A 21,914-nucleotide genomic window follows, 5' to 3' on the forward strand; every position below is an offset into this window, starting at 1 on the left:
ACAATGCGAAGAGGAACATTAAATGCACTGCAAGAACTACATCCAATGGGTTGGGGTTTTTTCCAGTGTGTGAGTGCAGGATTTGTAATTTTTGTTTAATCCTAGCTCTAACCTTACCCTTTCTAAGATATCGCTAACCCCTATCGAACCTTACCGTCCTAACTCTCTCATTGTACGCCTTTTTTATCAATCACGAACTAGAGTGAAATGTTTGCCTTCCCATACGGGTGTTCTGACGGACATCACATACACTGCAATAACATCAAGTCGACCGTAATAATATACATTGTATACATCTAAAGAACTCTAAGTAGCTGGAGGGAAATGATAATATTGCCCGTCCAATTTGTCACTGCTTCCTTTAGCTGTCTCTACTGATTGTTCAAATACACAAAGCAAATAACTGACAAGAAGGGTGATGGGCAGTTTTGTGATCTATCTCGACATGTCGATTGCATGCCCTTGGCTGTTAGCTTTATACTGAACTCATGGGAACCATCTGGAACTATTTGATTAAACATGTTATCTTGCTGTTTCCATTGGATATAGTAATGTACCTTACGTAGAAGACACTGGCACGACAAGCCAAATTTCGGATGCAGCGTACACTATTTACAATAGTGTTTCTGAGCCAATGTGTTCAGATGTGCATATTTTAGACATGCATACGTAATGTACGCTCAGTTGCCAGCTGCGCCACCGATAGAATGAGGGTGTTCACTATTGCACACAGTCACATTCCTGACCTTGGTGTAGGCTATGGTTTGTCTGGTTTTCCCCTGGCTTCCTCTAGAATAGCTTTCCGTCATCTTAAAAACAAGACGACCTTCACAACATGCTTCAAATATAACCTTACATTAGTGACATATTGCTACTCGCATTTAGTATCATTGCTAGCGCTTCCAGGCCACTGGCTATTTCCCTCGCCATATGACCATGGGTCACGACTGGCTGCGCCTCGCCGCATCCTTTGGTTGGCGACATCCGCTGCCGCAACAAGTCCTTTCATTAATCATCTCTGCCAATTAACACTTCAAAGCTTCTCGGTTCCTAATAAGGCAAGAGACAGTAAGCACACCCCTGTGTCTATATGATCACTAATTACCGGGAGAATGGAATGAATAGGCCGGTGTCACAACTTCGATATGTGTCTCTGAGGATTATCCCGATAAGTCTAGTGATGCGACGAGGTGTCATTTTCGTCACAAAATCTTAGCTACTGAGGTAATGATGAAGACAGACTTCAGGTTGGCAAGGAATTAAGTTACCCTACGTGTAGTCTAATGCATGATCTTTACGTACGTTCAATGAAGGGTATTTCTAGTTACTATCTCACAAAGGAATCAGTCTGTCCAAAAAGGCTTCACGTCGTATCATTTGGTTGGGCCCAATGACAATATCAAGGGTATCAAATGAAGTATAAATCTCGGAAGTAGGTACATGTTGTTTACTGCAAAGGCATAAGATTTTGTTATTGGATATTGTTACTGAAACTAGTGTAACGTTACACCAGAACCCAAGACCTATCTCCGCAGTATTGTGATATAAGTTCCTCCCCCCGCCGCTACGATCGAGCTGCAATCCGATCAACAGACTCAGTTTTATTTTGACTTCTCCGTTGGCAAGATCGCTCCGCGCGCTGCAGCTCGTGTTTGCTTGGCAACGGTGAAGTATTATGGATACGGACACCTGAGGATGTAACCATTGTCAGGATCGAGAGCTAATAAAGGATTACTAATATATATTGCTATAACAGGTAGGTTGTTGTGTGTACTTAAAATCACGTTTAATGTCAATTTGTATCTGTTTTTCCTTTTGTAACAAGACAACACGACACGTTTTGTTGCCGAGACAAATCTCTCAGTTATAGAATAATAACCATCAGATATGAACTTATTCAATCTATATGTACCGTGTATACTTAGCGCATCTCCGAAAGATATTCCATGTCTAACAGCTTCGCAAAGTGATATGCCGTATAAAAAAGTTCATAATAAAAGTTTAGAATACTCGTGCAGTGGTTTCACTTAGTAGCTTAGGTCTTGATAAATATACTGAACATTAAGTCAGTAATGAAATGAGGAGATGAAACAAAGCGTTGACCCCCGTCCCCTTGGGTAGCTTCCCCCTTACAATCGACATTGGCTTAGTTACCATCGCATATTGTAGAAGTATAGATTTTGCCAGAGGTTGAAATGAACTCGCTCAGCAGCTTCCACTCCCTAATTATTTTAGCCGATGTTGAAGTATGTCGGTTTAAAACGACCAGAAACAAGCAGGACTGGTTGTAAAAACAAATATTGTCACTAACGTTGGCGTTGACTTAACTTAGCGTTATCTCCTTCAGTTAAGCCCTTAGTCGACTTAGACGCCAAGTAAGTTATCGCCAGCGTTAGTGACAAAGGTTGTTTTGAACGACATGGCCGGAAGGATGCTAGTCCTCTTTGTCAACATTTATGACATTTTTGTCCCGTTGATTGACGTTGGCAAATACCAGCAAATAAAAGACATAATCCATCTTAAATTATATTAGTTCTTAACAAACTAAGTTTATCATATAGGCCTAGGTCCTTCCCAAAAGTGACTTCCCTCTCATACTAATCAGCGATAATAATAATCACGTGGTTTGTTCATCACATGTTAGCTAAATCGTGCATCCCATTCGCACCTTCTCTGAACAACAGACCAGTCTGCCTCATGTGCACATTAATATTGTTTATTTATTCTTGACAGTTAACAGATTGCTTTTATTTGCGATTGTCTACGTGTGGGCGGTTGGAAAATGCACACGGATATGAACTTATTTGCCCAGTTGTGTGCAAATGAGAGGTTGGTGTCATTATTGCATTATCATCAGGCTGTTTGTGTGTGCAATATTTCGGTTCAATGACGTTTTACTCCAGTGACCCGGGGTAGAGTCACAAACCTATACAGTCTCTAATGGATTTCTTGCCACAACTGTGAACTTGTCTAGAGACGCCTCTAGCCAGTGTCTAAAGTTGTCTCGAAACGCCATTGACTCTAGGTATGACGTTTGCGACAGGTTAATGATGGGATGATAAAGATATAGCTGACACGTGATCCACCCTCAGCTCATTGCCTTACCGTAACGGAGAAATCGATGAGTTACATGATAAAGCCTGAAGATGAATGACTTATCAATGTCAGGTGACATTCAGGATTGGCGCTTATTTCTGAGATGTTAAGCTATGAGACGATGATACTTGTATACGAGAATCGTGTACTGATACGACCAAGAATTTTTAATTACGACGTCCCACGCAGACAGTTTTAAGTGCTGCTAAATGGCCATGTCGCGCTTAACTGCGTATGGTAGTGTGCGTTGCATCATGTTTAATCATGCAAAAAGAAATATTGACATTTGTTTCAAAAATATCAGTAGCGTATGGGTGTATCATAAAACACCAAGCATATGTTGAAATTTCTGACATTTTCGAACAGGTTTTATTGAGAGAAACTGAAGCAGATCGATTTTTGTTGGTATTGACACATTCCTTTCAGACTAATTGTAAATACCACTGGTCGATTTTCAGCCTGGGTTATCAACTTTCCAATGAACATTAGCAAACACTGCACACGATCTCAGCTCAAACGAGCTTCAGCTTAAAACCGCGGTCTCTCAAAAGTAATTTAAGTGCACTTCGCAACTTTCTGTGAATGACTCGGTACTCGTTGAGAGCAGCGCATCGACTCTGAGTCAAAGCCATGCATCTGTTTCTTTCTTCTTTTCCTCTCAAAGACAAAATTTCCCCTTTTTTATGCATCTGTTTAACTGATTTGTCATGTTTCGACTTGAAATCGATTCTTTGCCGGTGACAGGTTTCGCGAAGGATGTGTAAGAAACGATCGCTCAACCCTGGGAAACTGACGAAAGTGTCTCTCTTGTTTTGCAGGATTTGATATTTTGTGGAAGGGAAGTTGCTTTAAAATAATTTTGTACTTCGTAGTGCACGACTTCCCGACCTCACAGAATAGTCAAAGTGTTCGAACACCATAAATTTTATCGTGCGCTGCGCGGCACTGGCGCATGTGAGAATCTATGACGTGTCACTATGTCGGGCATTTGGCGCCCCAAACTTTGTTACTTTATTGGAACAAGGATTAGTCACTCATTCAAATACATTTCTGGCGAAAATCTCCACTAATGCAATAAACCAACGACTAGAACTCCTTCCTATACATTAATTGTATTTTATAATCTTGATATTACCAAGAGAGTAACAAAATATGTACTCTTGATATTCCCGCTGGCAAAGTAGGCATCGACCAACTGTCATCTGCGGCCGGCACCCGATAAACCAAGATAATCGCTGGATTGCCTTCTTTCACGCTATCAAAATGTTAAGCGCTTCACCCGGTCAATAGATTCAGACGCCGAGGTCTGCTTTGGGGAGAACTTTGAAATCCGATATGCAGGCAAGTTGGTAGTCTTCTTTCATACTCTGTTTAAAATGCTGATCAATGTTAACTACTTTCAGAGGATCTCTAGAAGCGGTCACGATCACGCATACAGGTCGTTAAGTAAAAAGTTGTTTTTCGATTTTGTCTTGTTTTACCTATCGCAAAGCAGATCATTAGTCGACCATTTATGTGTCAAATAGGCGTACAGCAATTAGGATAATGATACATTCATTAATTATTGAAATGGTGGAATTAACCTGATCTTCGATAAAGAATGATACCCTAATTAGCCCCAGTCGTCGCATACACACAATCACAAGTTGGCATTGGCAAGTGGTTTACACTCCGCACTGAATTATTTACCTGAATAATGCACCATTGTGGGTTCAGTTGGCTCAACGAACACATAGTTATCCCCTTTTAAGGACAGTTCTTAAGTTTCGAAAGTGACAGGCCTGGTTGCATCATTGAATATGGCAAGTTAGGTAATGATTTCAATGTGTATTTGGTGGATTATCCCCCTTTGACGAAAGTGTGTATGTTTATAATTGATCATAACCGTGATCTATCTCTCATGTAAATTAATCTACCCCTCTCCACCCACCGTCGTTATATCTTCCAACACTACTACTGTACTAATGGGTCTTACCCTTTTCACTGTTACCAAACGGGCCAAAACCCTATGCTCATTTCACCAGTGAGCCTGGGTTCAGTTGTTCTAAACAAGTAAATTTTTTGTTCGGTTGAGTCTAACTGGATGTCCATTAGACTTAACTGAAAAGGTGACGCTAAGTTTCCGTCAACTGGCTAATTTTTAAATCGAAATCGTCACAAGAGATTTGGGGCTATAATAGACACGGATTTGGTCAGAAACACAAAAGTAAAGATAACGCTGAAAGTGTAATTTGAAATATTTATTTCAGAACAAACAAACAGTATGATACAAAACAATATACATGTATATGGAATTAATATCAGTTCGAATCAGTCAGTTCCGTCGGTCCTACCGACACAATATGATAGTTCTCTCGATGTAGAATCTCAATGTAGCAGGCTATGGACAAGAGCAGGCCGAAGGCACACCGTGCGACACAACAATTTCTACCGAACTCAACGAAATGTCCTTCACGACACCCGTTACCGGTACTCCGACAAACAGTCGGACACTCTCTAAACAGCGATAGCAATTCTAAGATAGACCAGCACACAGCCTATCAAAACATCCCCGCGCCCAGCAGGAGTCGGTGGCAGAAATGCAAAGAGAGACCAGCAGAGAGCTAATCCAAAACATCCCCGCTCACAGCAAGATTCGGTGGCAGCAATGCCAGGAGAGACCAGCCAGGGCTAATCCTAAACGTCCCCGCAGAGAGCAGGTTTCGATGGAAGCAATGCAAAGATAGACCAGCACAAAGCTAGTCCAAAACGTCCCCGCAAACAGCAGGTTTCGGTGGAAGCAAGACCAGCAACGAGATGCAAGCAAGCAAGACCAACAAGATAGACCAGCACACAGCCAGTCCTAAAAGTCCCCGCACTCAACAGGATCCAGTGACGTGATGAAACCAAACACAACAATATCCGGTTGCTGCAAAGCCAAGATAAACCAGGACAGAACTGGTTCAAGCGTCCCTGCACACTGTATCAGTAGATAACTTGTGGCCACAAGAAAGGCCTCACAGCGTCCAAGTCAAAGCTTCCATGGTCGACACCTTGCCGTTGTACACGCAGCACAATGCACCACTGCAAGCCTCAGACTGCCTGAACAGGCAGTAACACATCAACACAAACAGTCCAAAGTCTGTTACATAAGTCCTATTCATCGTTCCTATTGTCCCAATCATTCAAATAGGTGAACCATGTCACTAAAGCCACAATACAAAGGCGTAATGCCTTAGCTGCCAAATAATAAAAGAACCGGGAAGAATGTAACATAATCACATCAGCGTAACAAGGATAGTGGCACAGTAGTGAAAAAAAACTGTAGAGTAGATAAAAGATGACGTAAAGGCCAGTCTTTCATAAACTTTTCACGACATGTTTCCATCAGGGAGGTTTCGCAAATCCCCGAAACGCCAACATGAGCGCCTATCTGATTGTTCGACCTTTTGGCCTTAGTTTGATGTTCGGCAGTAGCTTTGCAGGTGGAATGGAAAAGCTCTTTCCTTTGGGTTCACTGGCTGAAGCCACATAAGTGGTGTAAGTGGCCGGTCATGAGGTGCGTAGGCAGGTGTGCCATTAGAGAGGGAGCATCGATCTCCAAGTTGGCTGGCGAGAGTATAGCCACGTCGATAGTGATTTCTCACCTCACTTACTCACCACTTATCGAAAAGGGTTATCGAATGACACTTTGAAAAAGATCGTTGAGCACGGTAGAGAACTAGTAAGGGGAGTCTGTGTCCAACTCTCAGTCCAATGGTCGCTGTTTCGAGCGTCTTTGACCTTCTGAATAAAGCTGATGTTTCAGAGACATCCGTGAAAATGTTGATGTCATAGGCTATTAAAAGACATCCTGCTGTTTGATTCAAAGGCCAGCATTCATTAGAAATATTAGATACACTTGCTTATCGCCAGTAAAGATGTTAAGATACCTTTCTAATGACCAATAATATCCCCTGGGTGGATTCTCGATCACGTTTATGGTTGTTTATGGCCGTGTTTTCTTCTCTGTCTCCAGTGTCAGAGTGTGACGGAAGAAAGGTCGTTGCGGACACGACTTATTCTCAAATGTGACGCTCAACGACGAAATATTTTTTTGGTCGGCGCCTCTTTGCAGCCAATCAGGTTACAATGCTAAGCAATAGTCAACCAACAGGAGGGAAAAGTTGCGAGCCATTTTCACAAGCTGAATGTGATTTTGGGTGCAGACTACTTCCTCGCTTGTCAGCCAGTCGGCGTCCACTCACTCCCGTTAACAAGCTGCTGATCTCCCAATCACGCAGTATCAGTTGGCGGCGACATTCAGTACATACCACTTGCTTGCTTCCTCTATGGCCAAGTGGAATTGACTCGAACCTGGTTATATATTAGATGGCTGCTGATTGCTTTGGTGTACACTGAACAGTTCAGCGATTACAGTTCTTTTGACCACTCTTCATCACACTTCCTTCAAATTGCATTTCTGACTACAAGGTAATCTTTGGTGTTCACCACGTGCTTCCTACTCGGCCAATACAAATAAACTGGCCTTTGAGTGAATCGAAACAATTTCGTTTTCCCTCATAACTACGATTGACTTGACCACTTGCCATGTTTTCAACCAAATTACTAGATAATGGGAAGGCTTTGTCGTTACTTTCAAGTATTTGAATTAATATGCTTAGAACGAATAATTTGCTCATCTTGGATGTTTGCGAATGATATGAAGAGTTCTTGCACTGAACAGAATATAGAAGTCAGACCAATAATATTCGATGAGGAATTGAACTTTTGTCCATCAAGTAAAGCTACCGTACACGATTCCCCCTGTAAAATACCGGTGTTGGAGAGAGCAACCGTGATACCGAGACCTTTATTAAGTACATGAGCTTTTCTGTAATTTCCGAGGTATAACACCTGATCTGTGAAATACACCTTTTTTCTCGCGACAGAAATAATGCCGATACTCTGATTTCCTGGAGAAGATCTCTGCTTCCCGCCGTGCTTCCTGCTAACATTCTGATAACAGTCTTTTTAGGAAGCGGAGCTTTTGCCTCACATTACGTTAGATGTTAAGGGAGGTAATGTCATAGCCATTCACATATAGGCTTACACATAGAGTTTCCCCTTTGTCATGTTATCTAGTACCCCTTTTCGCCTTCGATGTTCATTTTTGTTGGTCCTGACTTTGGACCAAGGAGATATCAATGGGTTTTAACATTACAAAGACTGACTCACCATCGTTCAGCCAATTTTTTATATTTAAATACAATTAATTTCCTTTCAGAAAAAAGCGATAAAATCCTTCATCTGTATGTTCCTTATGTGTGGTCCATGACACCAAAAGGCGTCATGGAGACCATGGTGAATAAACGAGAGAAAAAACATCGAAAAGCCAATTACGGATAGGTAATTTAAAATATGCAAGAGACATTATAAGCCGGGGCTACATTAAAACACGGCTTTTTTCATATTGGGCAAGAAAAGACAGTCATCATGTTGCTTCAAGTACGCCGGAGCGCCATCAGAAAGTGCCAGTCTTGTTACTTCCGTGACGGATATGATCATGACACCCATTAAAAAATTCAATTACGCCTGGGGTGCCAGGGGACTAAAGACTTGGAATGAGGTGGTAACGTGGACATTTCATGCCTTCTGTTAGATGGGTTGCTTGGTTCTTTTTTTAATTGCTTAGATTAAAGATTGTATGTAGTGGAACAGTCGTGGGGTTTATATTTCCTCTTCGAAAAATGATTTTGCTTACAATTTCGAAGGGAAATAGTCAGGTAGCGGAGAGCTATAGTGTCGTTGATCTATAATTGGTGCATCTGGGTACTTCTTTAAACTTTTTTTTAAATGTGAGCTGGAGGCATTCAAGGCATCTGACTAAATAGATTGCGATAGTCTCGTCACCCATTGGTTGGGTTCGGGAAATGTTTTTAAATTGCTTTGACTCAAGCTTAGGTACTATCTGAGCTGTCGACAGGTTGAACCTCCGAACAGCTTGAAATAATTTCTCAAGAAAGTTTAGGCGATCATTCATGAAAAAAGTTTTAACAAGCTGGTGAAGTCCTGAGACAGAACATTAGAATTTGATTTATTTCATTGTAAATGGCATCGGCATTATAGTTTTGCATGGTTGTTTAGGCGTTATAGGACATTCCCCACTCAGCAACCAATAATATTGCATCCAACCGAACCGGACCAAAGCTCCTTATTTATCTCTCCTCGTAACTTTTATATGCCGAATTAAGCACGATTAAGCCTCGTATCATTTAGCACAGTTTAGAGAAATGTCGATACCAGCGTTCAGACGAGATCGCCTTCACCGAGGCGCATGATCTCCAAAGGTCTGGTCCTTGTACCGATAAAGAGCGGAAAATACATATGAAGAGAGGGATCAATAGGAATATCCATAGTCTAGATCGATTAGACCTGATCAACGTATTGCTAAGAACCTCAGCAGGAGATGTACAAAAAAGTTATTCATGTGTTGATGTATCCTGCACGGCCTGAATAGTTTCCCTTTCGGTTGAATGTCAAAACCGTTAATGGGCTAGATCTGGGAACGTGTTCCCAAAATCTCATCAATTTCCTCTTCTCAGAATGACAAGCTGGTTAGATATTTGGGTGCAACTTTGCAATTCTGAAGGGCACGGGCATTCCCCCATGGTTGTAGTCCGATTACACTGACTCTGCACTGTTGAGCTCAGCCCAGTTTACCCGTCAGTTCGCTAACATCTTATGAATACAACTGTTCCGATGGAGTCTTATATTCAGATGAAAGTCACCTTTATCTTATCTTGTGCCTTTAAGAAAGCGAAACCAACACCAGATTTTGTCGTTCCATCTGAAGAAAATTTAGACTAAGCATCAAAGAAGAAAAATGAGCGAACAAGTTGCAATCGACATCAGCATGTATCAGCATTCCATCGAGCTGTACTCCTTGGCCCAAGGTTATCGGGGATCAATCGTTGCCGATAAATCGTGATTATCTAAGCTTTATGTTTACCAAGCTACTTCATGGGCACCAGCTACTGTTTATACACCTGCACAACTAAAACACATCGAAATATACTAGTTCAAGATGGGTGGTTGAAAAAAGCGTTTTATTCAAGACATTTCTAGGTTGAAAGGTAACATTCAGCGTAACATTAGGTATGTTTAATCATACTCTCAGATTTGGTAAAGTCTTGATAGTAGTCCGTAAGTATTGTCTGCTGCTACCTACCTACAACTTAACTCCTTCGATATAAAACAATCGTTCCGCCCAGTGTAAACTTTATGATGAAAGATCGGTTGATAAGCTGCTTCCAAGAAGCTCGTTCATCTCAATCCAACATCTCAGCGTGACTATTGTAATGACAAGACAATGACCTGCCACAACCTAGTATCTAGCTAATTGGCAAGCCATAGCCTACCCCGACAAGCGTGATAGGCTACTGGCTCTGGACATGATACCATAGACAAGTAAAGGATTAACTAGATCTGATAAGGTTACACAAGCTCCCCAAGAGGATCCGCTACAATTGTCTTAGCATGCTATGCGATAGTCTGGGTTTGGGTCAGGTTTCCTTGGTAGTGAACTTGATATTGCCGTGTCTGGTCCACCGTATTGCGATCGGAATCAATGGGATGACGTTTCCAGCGGGGGATAATTTCGGTAAAACTACACTAAGCGTCCAAGCGTCTTTTCAGAAATGCTGTAACTCTGGCAAAAAAGATTGAAAAAAGTGCTAGGAGTTTTACATTTTACATGTGACCAGTTTCCAGATGATATGACAGCCTATGAATTCAAGATCAACCAATTCCTTATAAGATACCACGTTGATAACACTAAAGTGTTCTGAGATTCGTAGTGATTCAATGAATAAACAGCTAAGTTGCGGTTTCTGTTGAAGCAATACACTTGTTGCTTTGTCACAAAGACTAATGAAAACACATCTGGACAAAAATAGTGTTGCAGTGTCGTACGCTGCGCTCGATGGCTGAAATGCGCCTTCCCGATTTTCGCTTTCAAGCTTCAGCGACTTCAGTTCGCTCAAATCATTTCACTGCAGACCTAGTCCGCTAGATTTGAAAGTGCCAAAAAAACCACTATCAGTTCTACTCGTGATTTATTTAATCTTTTTCCAATCTTCATCCCAGGAAAGTCACAATGTGGTAACCAACACAATTGCTACGGGATGCAGGGAATTCATCTTTGAAGCTGAAGCTGAGAAGATGTTTGGCTTTTTCCTGAAGCAGCTCAAGGTGTATTCTCAGGAGAAATTCGCGATATTACACTACAAAAAGACTTTGTCTTTCAAAGTGGTGGATCCTATCTTTAGCCTTACAGCGAGAAACGTAATTTGATTGTGCCAGATATTTCACTTAGTGTTTTGTTTGCTTCACGATATTTTAAACAATATTATTTTAACCTCTATACGCTATAAAGCGTTTCGCTGACAATGGATAGACGTTATCAAAAGCAACTTGAGCACGAACTACCTTTGATATTCTTGTGATTAAGACCACGACATCGTGATCGGTTTCACTTCTTCTCCCAAACTCATCAAGGGGGCTATATCGTTAGTTTGCGTCATGCATTTCATATTAGCGGCTTTCATTGCGGCTTGGGGGAGAGCAATAACCATTACTGAGCTAACGTGAAGTGAAAGGCGTTGATAAGATGAAATGAGCCAGATTCTCTGGTTGATCTTCTGTTGATAATTTGACTGATGATATTATACCTCATGGTAATTACAACTAGGCAAAACTTATATTTCGGTTACAGATCCCTCTGCTCGTTTTTACATCAGATTAATTAAATTACCATGCGGTAATTATTATGAAAGTCTTCAATCTGGGTGTCAAGTGAGAGAGTGGTTCACGCGAGGTGCTTTTAGTGTCTGACATGTTAGTTTTAATCAAATCTAACCCAGGCCATTATGTTATGGGCTGAGGGTCGTCCATGCTTTCAGCTGATACCATATTGTAATCAAATCAAGGAACCCAATTTGGTATACATGTAGGTTTGAGGGTCGGTATTTGTTAAGTCGTAATGTACATCCGTAGCTGCAAAGCAATTGCTATAAAGAGAGGCTGGTTTCGCTGACCTATCTGTCATTTGATGGTTCATGGCCATTTTGAAGCAGCCGGATCAGATCCAGTACAGGCAGTATTATTTTTGTCTATGGATGTCAATTTACAATCATTGATATCCCTGGGATAAGCATGATTCTTCAAACGCAATCCCATTTCGGTCAACCCACAGGCAACTAAAGGGATTATTCAATACCCAGATCTAGGTTACTCAATAATTTATCATGCAGCCGGATTTTTAAGCGTTCCATCAATCATATTCCGTGCGGTTTTTTGCTACTGCATCTTTAAAGGACCCATACCAACATATTACATTGTCTGGACATGGTATAATGCATAGATTATAAAATCCAATTGCTGAATCTAAGTAATATCCTTTTTCGAGTTCGGCTGTTTCCTCAAAGGTATTGGAAATTGAATCTGTTTTCGTCTGATGCCCGGGAGGAAAAAATGACTCAAGAACCGATCTGATAGCAACAGGGTGGATTTGACATTACGCTGAATGTTTCATAGCTATAGCTTTGTAAAGAGGAACCTGAAATAGTTGGTGTATGCTGGCTTCCAGGGATACACCTCCTCAATACTTTCACCACCTTAAAGAAGCGTTCAGCGATGTCAGTCTTGGGGATCCAGATGAGTTGTTCGACTTGGCACATTGATTCATGGATCAGTGAATTCATAACAGAAAACTTGATAAATATCGAATTATGTTGTTCCCAGTGACTCGCGGGCAAGATTTCATAAGTCCTCGACAGAAACAACAAACGAGATGACTTAACCTTGCCTGACGAGTTTGGAAAGCTAAGTCTGTGGTAAAGAGCAAGGAATGGACCATTATTAGGGTTGTGTATTATATGGCGAACTCTCAAAAAGAAGCTAATCCAACCCTCTGGAAATAACAAGTGACTCCGGTTCTTTTTCGTCGTCGTAAGATAACAAATTGCCCTTAGCCCGTGAAAAAGCAAAAGCTGATTGGTTATTTCAGCTGGTCGCTCCGGGACGCATTTCCCCGCAGAATTGAGTGATCAGTCTCTAATGAAGTCCACACCTCGCGCTATCTTCTGTACTTCGTCTGATGCTCTGAGCACGAACAGGTCAAGTTTCTGGCTTCTTTTCTATAGATCGATGTTGGGCGGCTTCAACAGCTGTTTATGTTTGATGGACGTGACAAGAGCAAAGTACACTGGCTTCACCAAGTAAACAGAGCTTCTTATTGTCTTTCATTGTTTGGACGATAAACGCATCCTGTCAGGTGAGATATGTAGATACAGTTATATTGGCATCGGTCGTGGATTCGACGCGAGCAATGCAACTACTTCAGCGCATCAAGTCTTATACATAGATGATATCAGCGAACCTTGTCACAGAACCCCAGTTGGTCTTTACCAACTGGAGTACGACAGCATCAGAACAATACACAGTTTGGGATGTCCATCTCGATCTAGAGCATAATCCGTTATATCGGGTATTATCCCACCGACAGAGTACAAAACACGCTCATTACGTGAGCAAACAAAAGCTTTCAAACAAATACATTAATTTGATTCAATCGGATGGTATTACTGCGCAAATAACGTTTTGGTGTTGTAATAGCGGATTACACGACATTTGTGAATTGGTCGGTTTCATAGCTTTGGCCTGGTTTAGTTGGAAATTGCCGTGGCATTTCTAATAAATCTTTCATTGGAAAGTGCTGGTTATCGCCCAAAGTCTCAAAACGCCAGCTGCCTTAAACTTGACAATCCATGTCGACAGATGTGTTGAAATTCTAATGTAAACACTTTGCTTTGGATAAATCTTGAAAGCAGCAGTAATACGAAAACAAACAACACTTTTAAACTTGATGAAATGAATAAACGCTACCATTTGGACTCGTAATAGAGCCAATGTATTGCAGTAAGAGAGAAATTCGCTTTACTGATTGGGTTGATTCCTTTGATCAGCCTTAGCCCGGGGATACTCTGGGTACACATACCTGTGATTGGCTCTTTATCGATTCAGCATAAAGCCATAACGATGCGTAACCTATTCATGTCGAAATATTCAGTTGGTCGGAATCCGCACCTCCCAACAAGTTCCACATTAAAAAGCCAGCCAACCACACATCTCTTATGACCAGGCAAATTACCACCGAGTGTGTTTACCTCTCAAATTCAGAATGCGTGCAATCAAATGTTTATTCTGCCAATTTCATCGACAGACCTTCGTCACGAAAATTGAATTGAAAATCTGAAACAGAAATGATGCGGTGAAATTCGATTTTCCAACACAGCTCTTGGGCTTACTTCATGATAGATTTTATTGAATTTACAATTTCCTAGCCTTAGTGCTATGTACTTTCTCGTGCATCTACAAGGTCAGACTCACTCAGTCCTTGAATAGGCAATAATATAACGATCGTTGCCCAGAGCGTTGCCAGAGCACATAATACAAGTAAACAAAAAAGTCTTTCAAGCATATCGATGAACCTTCTGTTTCAGTGATATCAAATTGGTGATATGCTTGAAGATGAGATCTTTAATGTTTTCCATGAATGGCGTATGAAATTAGACAAACGCAGATGAACACCCTTTAATGTGAAGACTTCGTTAAGTACACTTAAAGGGAACTGGAACCGCCGAGCGATTTATTCAACTTTTCGACTTTCACCGCCCGAGAAAGTCAAACTTCCAACTTCCTATTCGAGTTCAGATTTGTAGCTCCGCCCCCAGTGCCCGAGCATGCGCAGTTCAATTTGTTATTATTGAGAATCATGTGAGAATCACGTGAGTCATGCGATCTTTCATTCATGAGTTTTCGTAGTAAATTCCATAGTAGTGACGTCACTCAATGATTGACAGCTAGGCGCCATGTTTCATTCATGCCTCGTTCTGATCACCCCATACGCGGGAAATGAAAACGAGGTCATACGAACTGGCTTGGCGGTTTCAGTTCCCTTTAAGAACCCGTCACTCTCAAATTATATAAAAAAACAGCCAATGTGTGAAACGAATCATTTAATAATGTGTCTCAATAGACCAAGTCATCTTTGGTAAATATAATCTCGACCAGCAAAGCAGAACGAAATTCGTTTTCTTCACAAGGGAATGTGAACAAAGCTTCACGATTTGTATTGCACAGAAGCGTGCTGTTTCAATACTGCGATAATCAGGCGCTGTATTGACACATTCGCGCAGCAGCCCTGTAGTGCAGATTGAACATATTCCTGAGGCACACATTTTTAGTTGACACCTCGTGGCAGCTAAAATGACGTATAAACGATTTTTTAGCAATTTTTTTTTTCATTTTGGTTCATATGGTATTACGTGATTCAGTGAATTTCAAGCCCTTACTCCGTTCATCGATTTGTTTACCATGTTTAATCATATCTCTGTAACAGATCATTTTCATAAATTCATTGAGTTCGCTCAACTAATTCTAACAGCAACAACTCCACAGCCTCACTGCCGACTGTACCGTGGTTAGGTTATCTGGCGTAATACCCATTGGATAAGTATGGTAACGCCGATCTGTAGGAACATCAGTTGTCAGTTGGCTTGAATGTCGGGTACTTTTTGTTTGCTAGTTTGCTTAATCAAGCAATAGCGATATATCAGAATTCCTTACAGCGAAGCAAGCATGAGAACTATTCACGCTTAAATCCCCTAGAAATGCCAATACTTGTTCGAATCCAATCAGAGATTAATGCGTAAAGATGGCGCATGATTTTAACTCCGTAGCGTCTGGTTTTAAGACTATTGATTGACTGGCACGAAAGAACATTTTCCGCTTGTCTAGGCGGCAGTTACCCTTGGTATTTCGGTGAGTGCCATCCGTAAACAGTTGGAATATGCCATAGAATTCGAAGCATAGATAAGTCAATGATACCAAGTATGGATTATATACTTGATGATACACAATTCGCTGGAAACTGTGAAAGACAGACCATGCGAACAGCTCCCGAGATTTACTGCCAAGAATAATACGCCGTAAATACTTTTTGATCGAACTGACAAATAATGGGTGATTTCAGCTGAATATCATGCGTAGCTCTGATTTGAATATACGTTCCTGGTATAGCAGCATCTTGCAATTCATCTTGCGATGGTGACAGCGTTCCATTTGTATGTCATCTCTATAGACTTGCACATTTTTGAACGCAACAAACACCGCATCAGGTGACGTCACGTCGTCATTGCCGCATAAAAGAATGTGGAACATCTGTATAGTGACAACGTTGAGTGGTCGCTGATCTAGAGGCCTTAGCGATTACGTACGATCTGACCGATGCACTTCTGGTGTAACGAAGTCCAAATCGGCGTGGTGAAGTCAAAGATGTGCATGTATCGACCTGCGTTATTCAGCTGGAAACTACTCTCGGCCATTATTTCATTGTTGTGGCATTGAGGCATTGTCGTGTTGACCAGTTAGTCGAGGCAACCGGTGTTGTGTTACTCATCCACCAGGAAACAACAATGCCTTGCTCCGGATGATCAAAACTCAATCATCAGCATCTAATTCGATCATCTACATGCAACATTATTTTCATTCACGATTAGCATGATTAGTTCACAGGGATCAGTTACTCCAACAATTCCAATCTAATGGCATTTCTAGCTTCACGTTCCCCGTGATACGTGACTTAGGTATTAAAGTGCATTTATAATGCCATCAAGACGTTCAAAATTCCATTAAGGTAGTAATCGTTTGGTCGTGGTCCCACTCTGATTCAAATGATCGTTCATTCATCAGATGGTGATGTAGGACTTTACCAGATGGATGTGTTTTAAAGCTGGGTTTGAGCAACAGTGGGAAGACATTAGAAATGTCTACTCAAAGATAACACTTTTAGCTGGAAGAGGACTATTTGATAAATGGTATTCCAAGCAGTGTGGCGTTTACCGGAATTGGTTTTGTGAGCTCTAGAATAACTTTATCCCCATTCCCAAAGCTTGCTGTAATGATTTCTTCAAGGTTCCAATCCTAGAACTCTAGTTTGACACCCAAGTATTGCAACATTATTCTCTAGCCTTCTCTTTGTAGAAGCTCCATAAAGTGCAAATTATTTACCCCTTTATGATCATAACTCTTCTTGCTATATCATCTGTAACAAACAGCGTCTGATCTGCTTCTGAAACGTAACCTACCATACACAATGATATACTATTTCATAATCACATGATATCTACTTTCTTGAAGCACGTGTATGTTGCAACGGTAAACAATAAACAACGTATTCGTACTGTACGTCATCCCAAATATCTCACATAATCAGAAAATAACATGCGTTCATTGAGAATTAGATTCTTAGATCAAGACAAGGCCAGAATGCCTCGTCTGTGTTTGTTTTCCCCTTACCAGCAATGTACCTCAACCAATACGAAGTCTGCGCCCACTCTCACACCCACTCTCCAAAAGAAACAACACTACATCAACGAACATGGATTTACGTCTTTAGCACGGGAATAGCAATGTTGCGACATTGGTCTCGAAGGCCTCGATAAAAAGCATGATGCTGCCCTAATTCAGGCTACCCATGCAAGAAATCTCATCCCATATTCCCGCCAAGCAAACTTGGTTAGATGATAAACTAATAAGCAAGAAGCAGAGAGAGAATTACATGTTTGATGCACAAACAACCTGCCATAAGTCTGTGGCATGATGGCAAAGAGTAAAAACAGGGTGTGGCTCGATATGCATCTGTTGTTTTTATCTTCACAGTTTATGCTCTGATTAGCTTGGGTGTTAGAGGGCGGTCACACCCTCAAAGAAAGGATTTTGAAGGCGATTCTCCACTGGTCGTGGTCATAGCAGTGCTAGCCATACATCTGGAAATCTGCTATTTGATAAAAATGTTGTTTTTCACGAACATAAGTCATCTGTCCGATGATGAAAAATTTGTTATTGGAAGCCACCGCATTTTATCGACCAAATTACCTGCCAGACATGATTTACTGCTGGCTGATTTTGGTCGTTAGGGAATTGGAATTTGATGACCGTCAATGTTGTTTGCATATCGTATGACTGTTGACGAGGAAGCTGCTTACGGTCAAAGTCATGTCTCAACATAAAATGTGTTTTCAGCGCATCCGATGCTTTAAGCCAACCGTCAGTAGTTTAGATTGGCTTCAAGTTAAAGAGGAACATTCTTTCATTTATTATACCTTCCCCGAAGCAATTGCTAGTCCACGATCCAGCGCTGCAATCATCGTACCATCAAATTTCATATCCCAAGACGCCACAAACGCACCGTAAGCAATTACCTAATATGCACCATAAACAATGCATATTTCCATAATAAACACGGAAGAGTAGAAACTGCAGTCAACTAACCCATAAATTAGCCACAGTGATGACTTTAGGTGGCTTAAGGCTTAAGGTGATTGGATCATAATCATGGTCTATACGCTCCATCTTCGGGCTATACTCAATAAAGAGTCCAGGAAGCTAATAAGAAGTGAGTGAAGGTTGTAAGATGTGCGAATATACGGGACATCACTCTACTGAATAGGAGGAAGGTCCGGAGTAATGATGGGGCATAAATAAGGTTAGCTTGATTAGGTTAGCAGCTTCGACATGTCAGAGTTGCTGAAAGTGCATACATTATGAATTGTGGTGATATCTCCAATCCTTTCAGTCGAACTCAGATAAGCTCGTCATTCTGGGCTACAATCTGGTATTTCTGACCGAGCTATGTTCATCAGGTGACGAAACATTCATACGCACTTATACACCTGCGTGGGTGAAGTAAGGCAAGTTGAACAAAGAGATCCTCCTCCTAGAGTCTCACGCCCGCGTTGACGTTCGAACCACTGACCTCTTGACCATTAACAAAGTCTGAGGCACCCCTCCACAACAGCTTCACTAGTCCACAGCGGTATATGTTGTCCATCACAGGTTTTGATGTCTGATGGTGTTAACTCAGGAACAGGCAGTATTTGGACAATCTAATTGAAGTAAACTTTTCCAACTAACTATATCAGGACATAATAAATACCCCGCCTTAAAATCAGATTTCTTGCTGAAGTGATTCTGTGCATGCTATAATTGCTTTATGAGCAAAAGTGCTGTTAGTGACTGTTTACAACAAAACAGTGAAGATTACTGCATTACTGCATTATTACACACAACGATGCTCAGTGCTGCGTCAAAATTGATAAGTCTCAAACTACATGATGTCGACGAAACTGAATTACAAAGCTGATAATGGAGAAAAACGTGCAGACAGCCTGCCAGCTAACTTTTGTCAAAAGATAACGAAGTTAGCAACAACAATTTAAAGCGCGTTCTCTATTCACACCAATGGAATATGTTCGTGTTCTGTCCCGGCCTTCCTTTGGGAGCATTCTGAGTTATTGGTGGAGCGGGAACGGTTTGCTTCGATGTTGATAAAGCAAGAAGTCCTTATCTCTGGTTTTTCTCTTGTGTTCCACGTGAAAGTCTGTTGAGATGAACACTTCTTGCAAGATAACTGCCTATACCTAGCCAGATTGAATCGTTGTTGTCCTTCATCAGACGAAGGAAGTCTGCCATCCGTAACCAGTTACCATGTGCTCGTGTTGCTCCTCACGTTCCAGAGCTCCAGTGTGGCCACCGCTTGTGGATGTATCTATTCCGGCCATTCCTGCAAATGACTTCTCTCCCATTTCCTGTACTCTCGGTCTCATTACGATTGCAATATAAAGCTTCTAGGATTGTTTTATCTTATCAGTGTGAGACAATATTGTGGCGTCGTAATCAGTCTCATCGGATGATGTATAGTCAGTGTATATTGCGCTTGGGTGGATAGCAGGCACAAAATGTCGACGGTAGCTAGAAAGGCGGGTGCAAATGCAACCAGCGCTGTCCCCGTGGTATCCTAACTGGTAAACTCTTGAATTATCTTGAACTAAAATGCGACGGCCTGATTCGGTTGTATGTGTAGTCTTATCAGTGAACGAGTATCAGTAAAACAGCACTTCAGCATTGAAATTCATGGCTGTCCAACTGCTTGTGGTGGAGTTCCGATGCAGTCGTTATTTTAAACCATGTGACAAGTTGTTGTTGACGTGATGGCACCATACTACCGTCGATTTCATTCTCATTGTCACTTCAAAAAATCCCACTTGAGCCTTGACAGAAGCTTCTATTACGTTTCCAACTTGAAATATCCCTCCCAGCAATTTCTTTACATGACATGAGAGAGGTGCCATCTTGACATAGATATGGTGGAGGAAATTAAATTTTTGCCGCTGATGAAACTAATGAATACGAATTGCTCTGACCACTTGAAGATGTATCGTTTTGAGATGTGAGAAGAAATAACTGTTGTTCTCTAAGGAGCCTCTCGACATCCTGAGCAATTTATAAGATGGTACTCGACTCACGATGGGCTCCAGATCTGAATCAAGGTTGCTTATCTAATACATGCTTATGGCACAATACCTTCGAGTACGAGTCAACGGTAAAAACATACGTGCGCTCCGCCTTTCTTCTTTTAAAAGTGGTGTAAAGCTAATGCGATATCCTTTTAGTTCTTTGCCGTGCACATTGATTAATTGAGAGACGGTAAACAAATTTACATATTATCAACCCAAATTACTTGAAGTCCAATCCACGTTCATGTTAATTTAACCAAAATAACTCACTAAGAGGTTTCACAAAGACAACTGCGCTGTATGTTTCTCCACAGTCGTCCCCTTTAAATTCACGCCGATGCCTGCCTCAACCCATCAAACAGATGAACAACGCTTAGAAATCGACTAAGCATTAATGAAGGCGAATCTCAGCAATAAGACCGCTCTGGATGAAGCCGTATGCTTAGCTGCGGAGATTAGTTTGCGCCTTGTGACAGATTGAGGGAAAGCATTTCGGGATTATGACAGAGTTCAATGGAGTTTCAACGCCGAGGTGCGCTTCACATCCTTCCTGATCCTTGCTGAGGCTTACGCGACGGTCATCTTTGGACATGGCTGCCATTTCTGTTGACATTGCCAGGCAGCCTCTCGCATAGACATCGTTCATGATATCGCTTAATCACTGCTTATTTATTCAGTGCTTGCCTGCAATGAGTACCTTTTTTAGTCTGAGCAGTAAACATTCTGTGTGACACTCTCTTCCTGTTCGTTGCTTTTCTATTGCATGGTTTGATGACTGCTGTCGGTATACTGACTTCCGCTTTTGCTGCCTTAAAAGCAGAGTAGAATTTTTATGGCTGCCAGAATGCACAGGATGTTGCCGATTATAGCTAAGCGTCCGTGTAACGAGTTTTTTGTTCACTTTAACACTTATAGTGACACTGCAGCTTCCGATTGTCAACTGTATACTACAAACACGGTATATTTTAAGATGAGCGAATGGGAAGTGTACTTTTGAAGAAGGAAATAATGGCGCTATTACGGTCTGACATGGTGTTGTCTTCGCGTCAGTGTTGATACTTCACGGTTTTCGTGCCGAATCTCTTGATACAGTGCGTGGCTATCGCTTGACGATACTATAGACTTACGATAGCCCGCTATATGCTTAAAGCCCAAGACCCAAGTAAACGAGTGCAATGGTGCTGAGCTATGTAACGCGTGTATAGTACTGACTGTACACCCACTGTTTGACCGTCATACACTGCTGCTACATCGCATCCCTGTAATCATGCGTGGGTCGACCCGCGGCATTTAAGAATGGGATCTGCCCATAGTCTAAGCTTTACCATCAAAGCAGACACGAGTCAGCAATTAAAATCCGCTTATGGTAATAACAGTTGATTCCTTCCATTCGAAATGGCGCCATGCGATTTGCTTTTTTACACTTCAGCATGCAGGTTT

At 41.5% G+C, this 21,914-nt stretch overlaps 1 protein-coding gene across 1 annotated transcript in view; it reads left to right on the forward strand.

Annotated features, from left to right (window-relative positions):
* The first annotated feature begins 1,625 nt into the window (after window positions 1-1,625).
* The window catches only part of LOC135492488 (uncharacterized), a 33,693-nt gene continuing 13,404 nt past the window's right edge, over window positions 1,626-21,914 (forward strand). The window contains exon 1 of the mRNA XM_064778996.1: window positions 1,626-1,756. The gene's annotated coding sequence lies outside the window, so the exon portion shown is untranslated. The remainder of the gene's footprint in view (window positions 1,757-21,914) is intronic.

This window comes from Lineus longissimus, chromosome 8, assembly GCF_910592395.1.
Source record: "Lineus longissimus chromosome 8, tnLinLong1.2, whole genome shotgun sequence".
In the NCBI taxonomy this organism is placed as follows: Eukaryota; Metazoa; Nemertea; class Pilidiophora; order Heteronemertea; family Lineidae; genus Lineus; species Lineus longissimus.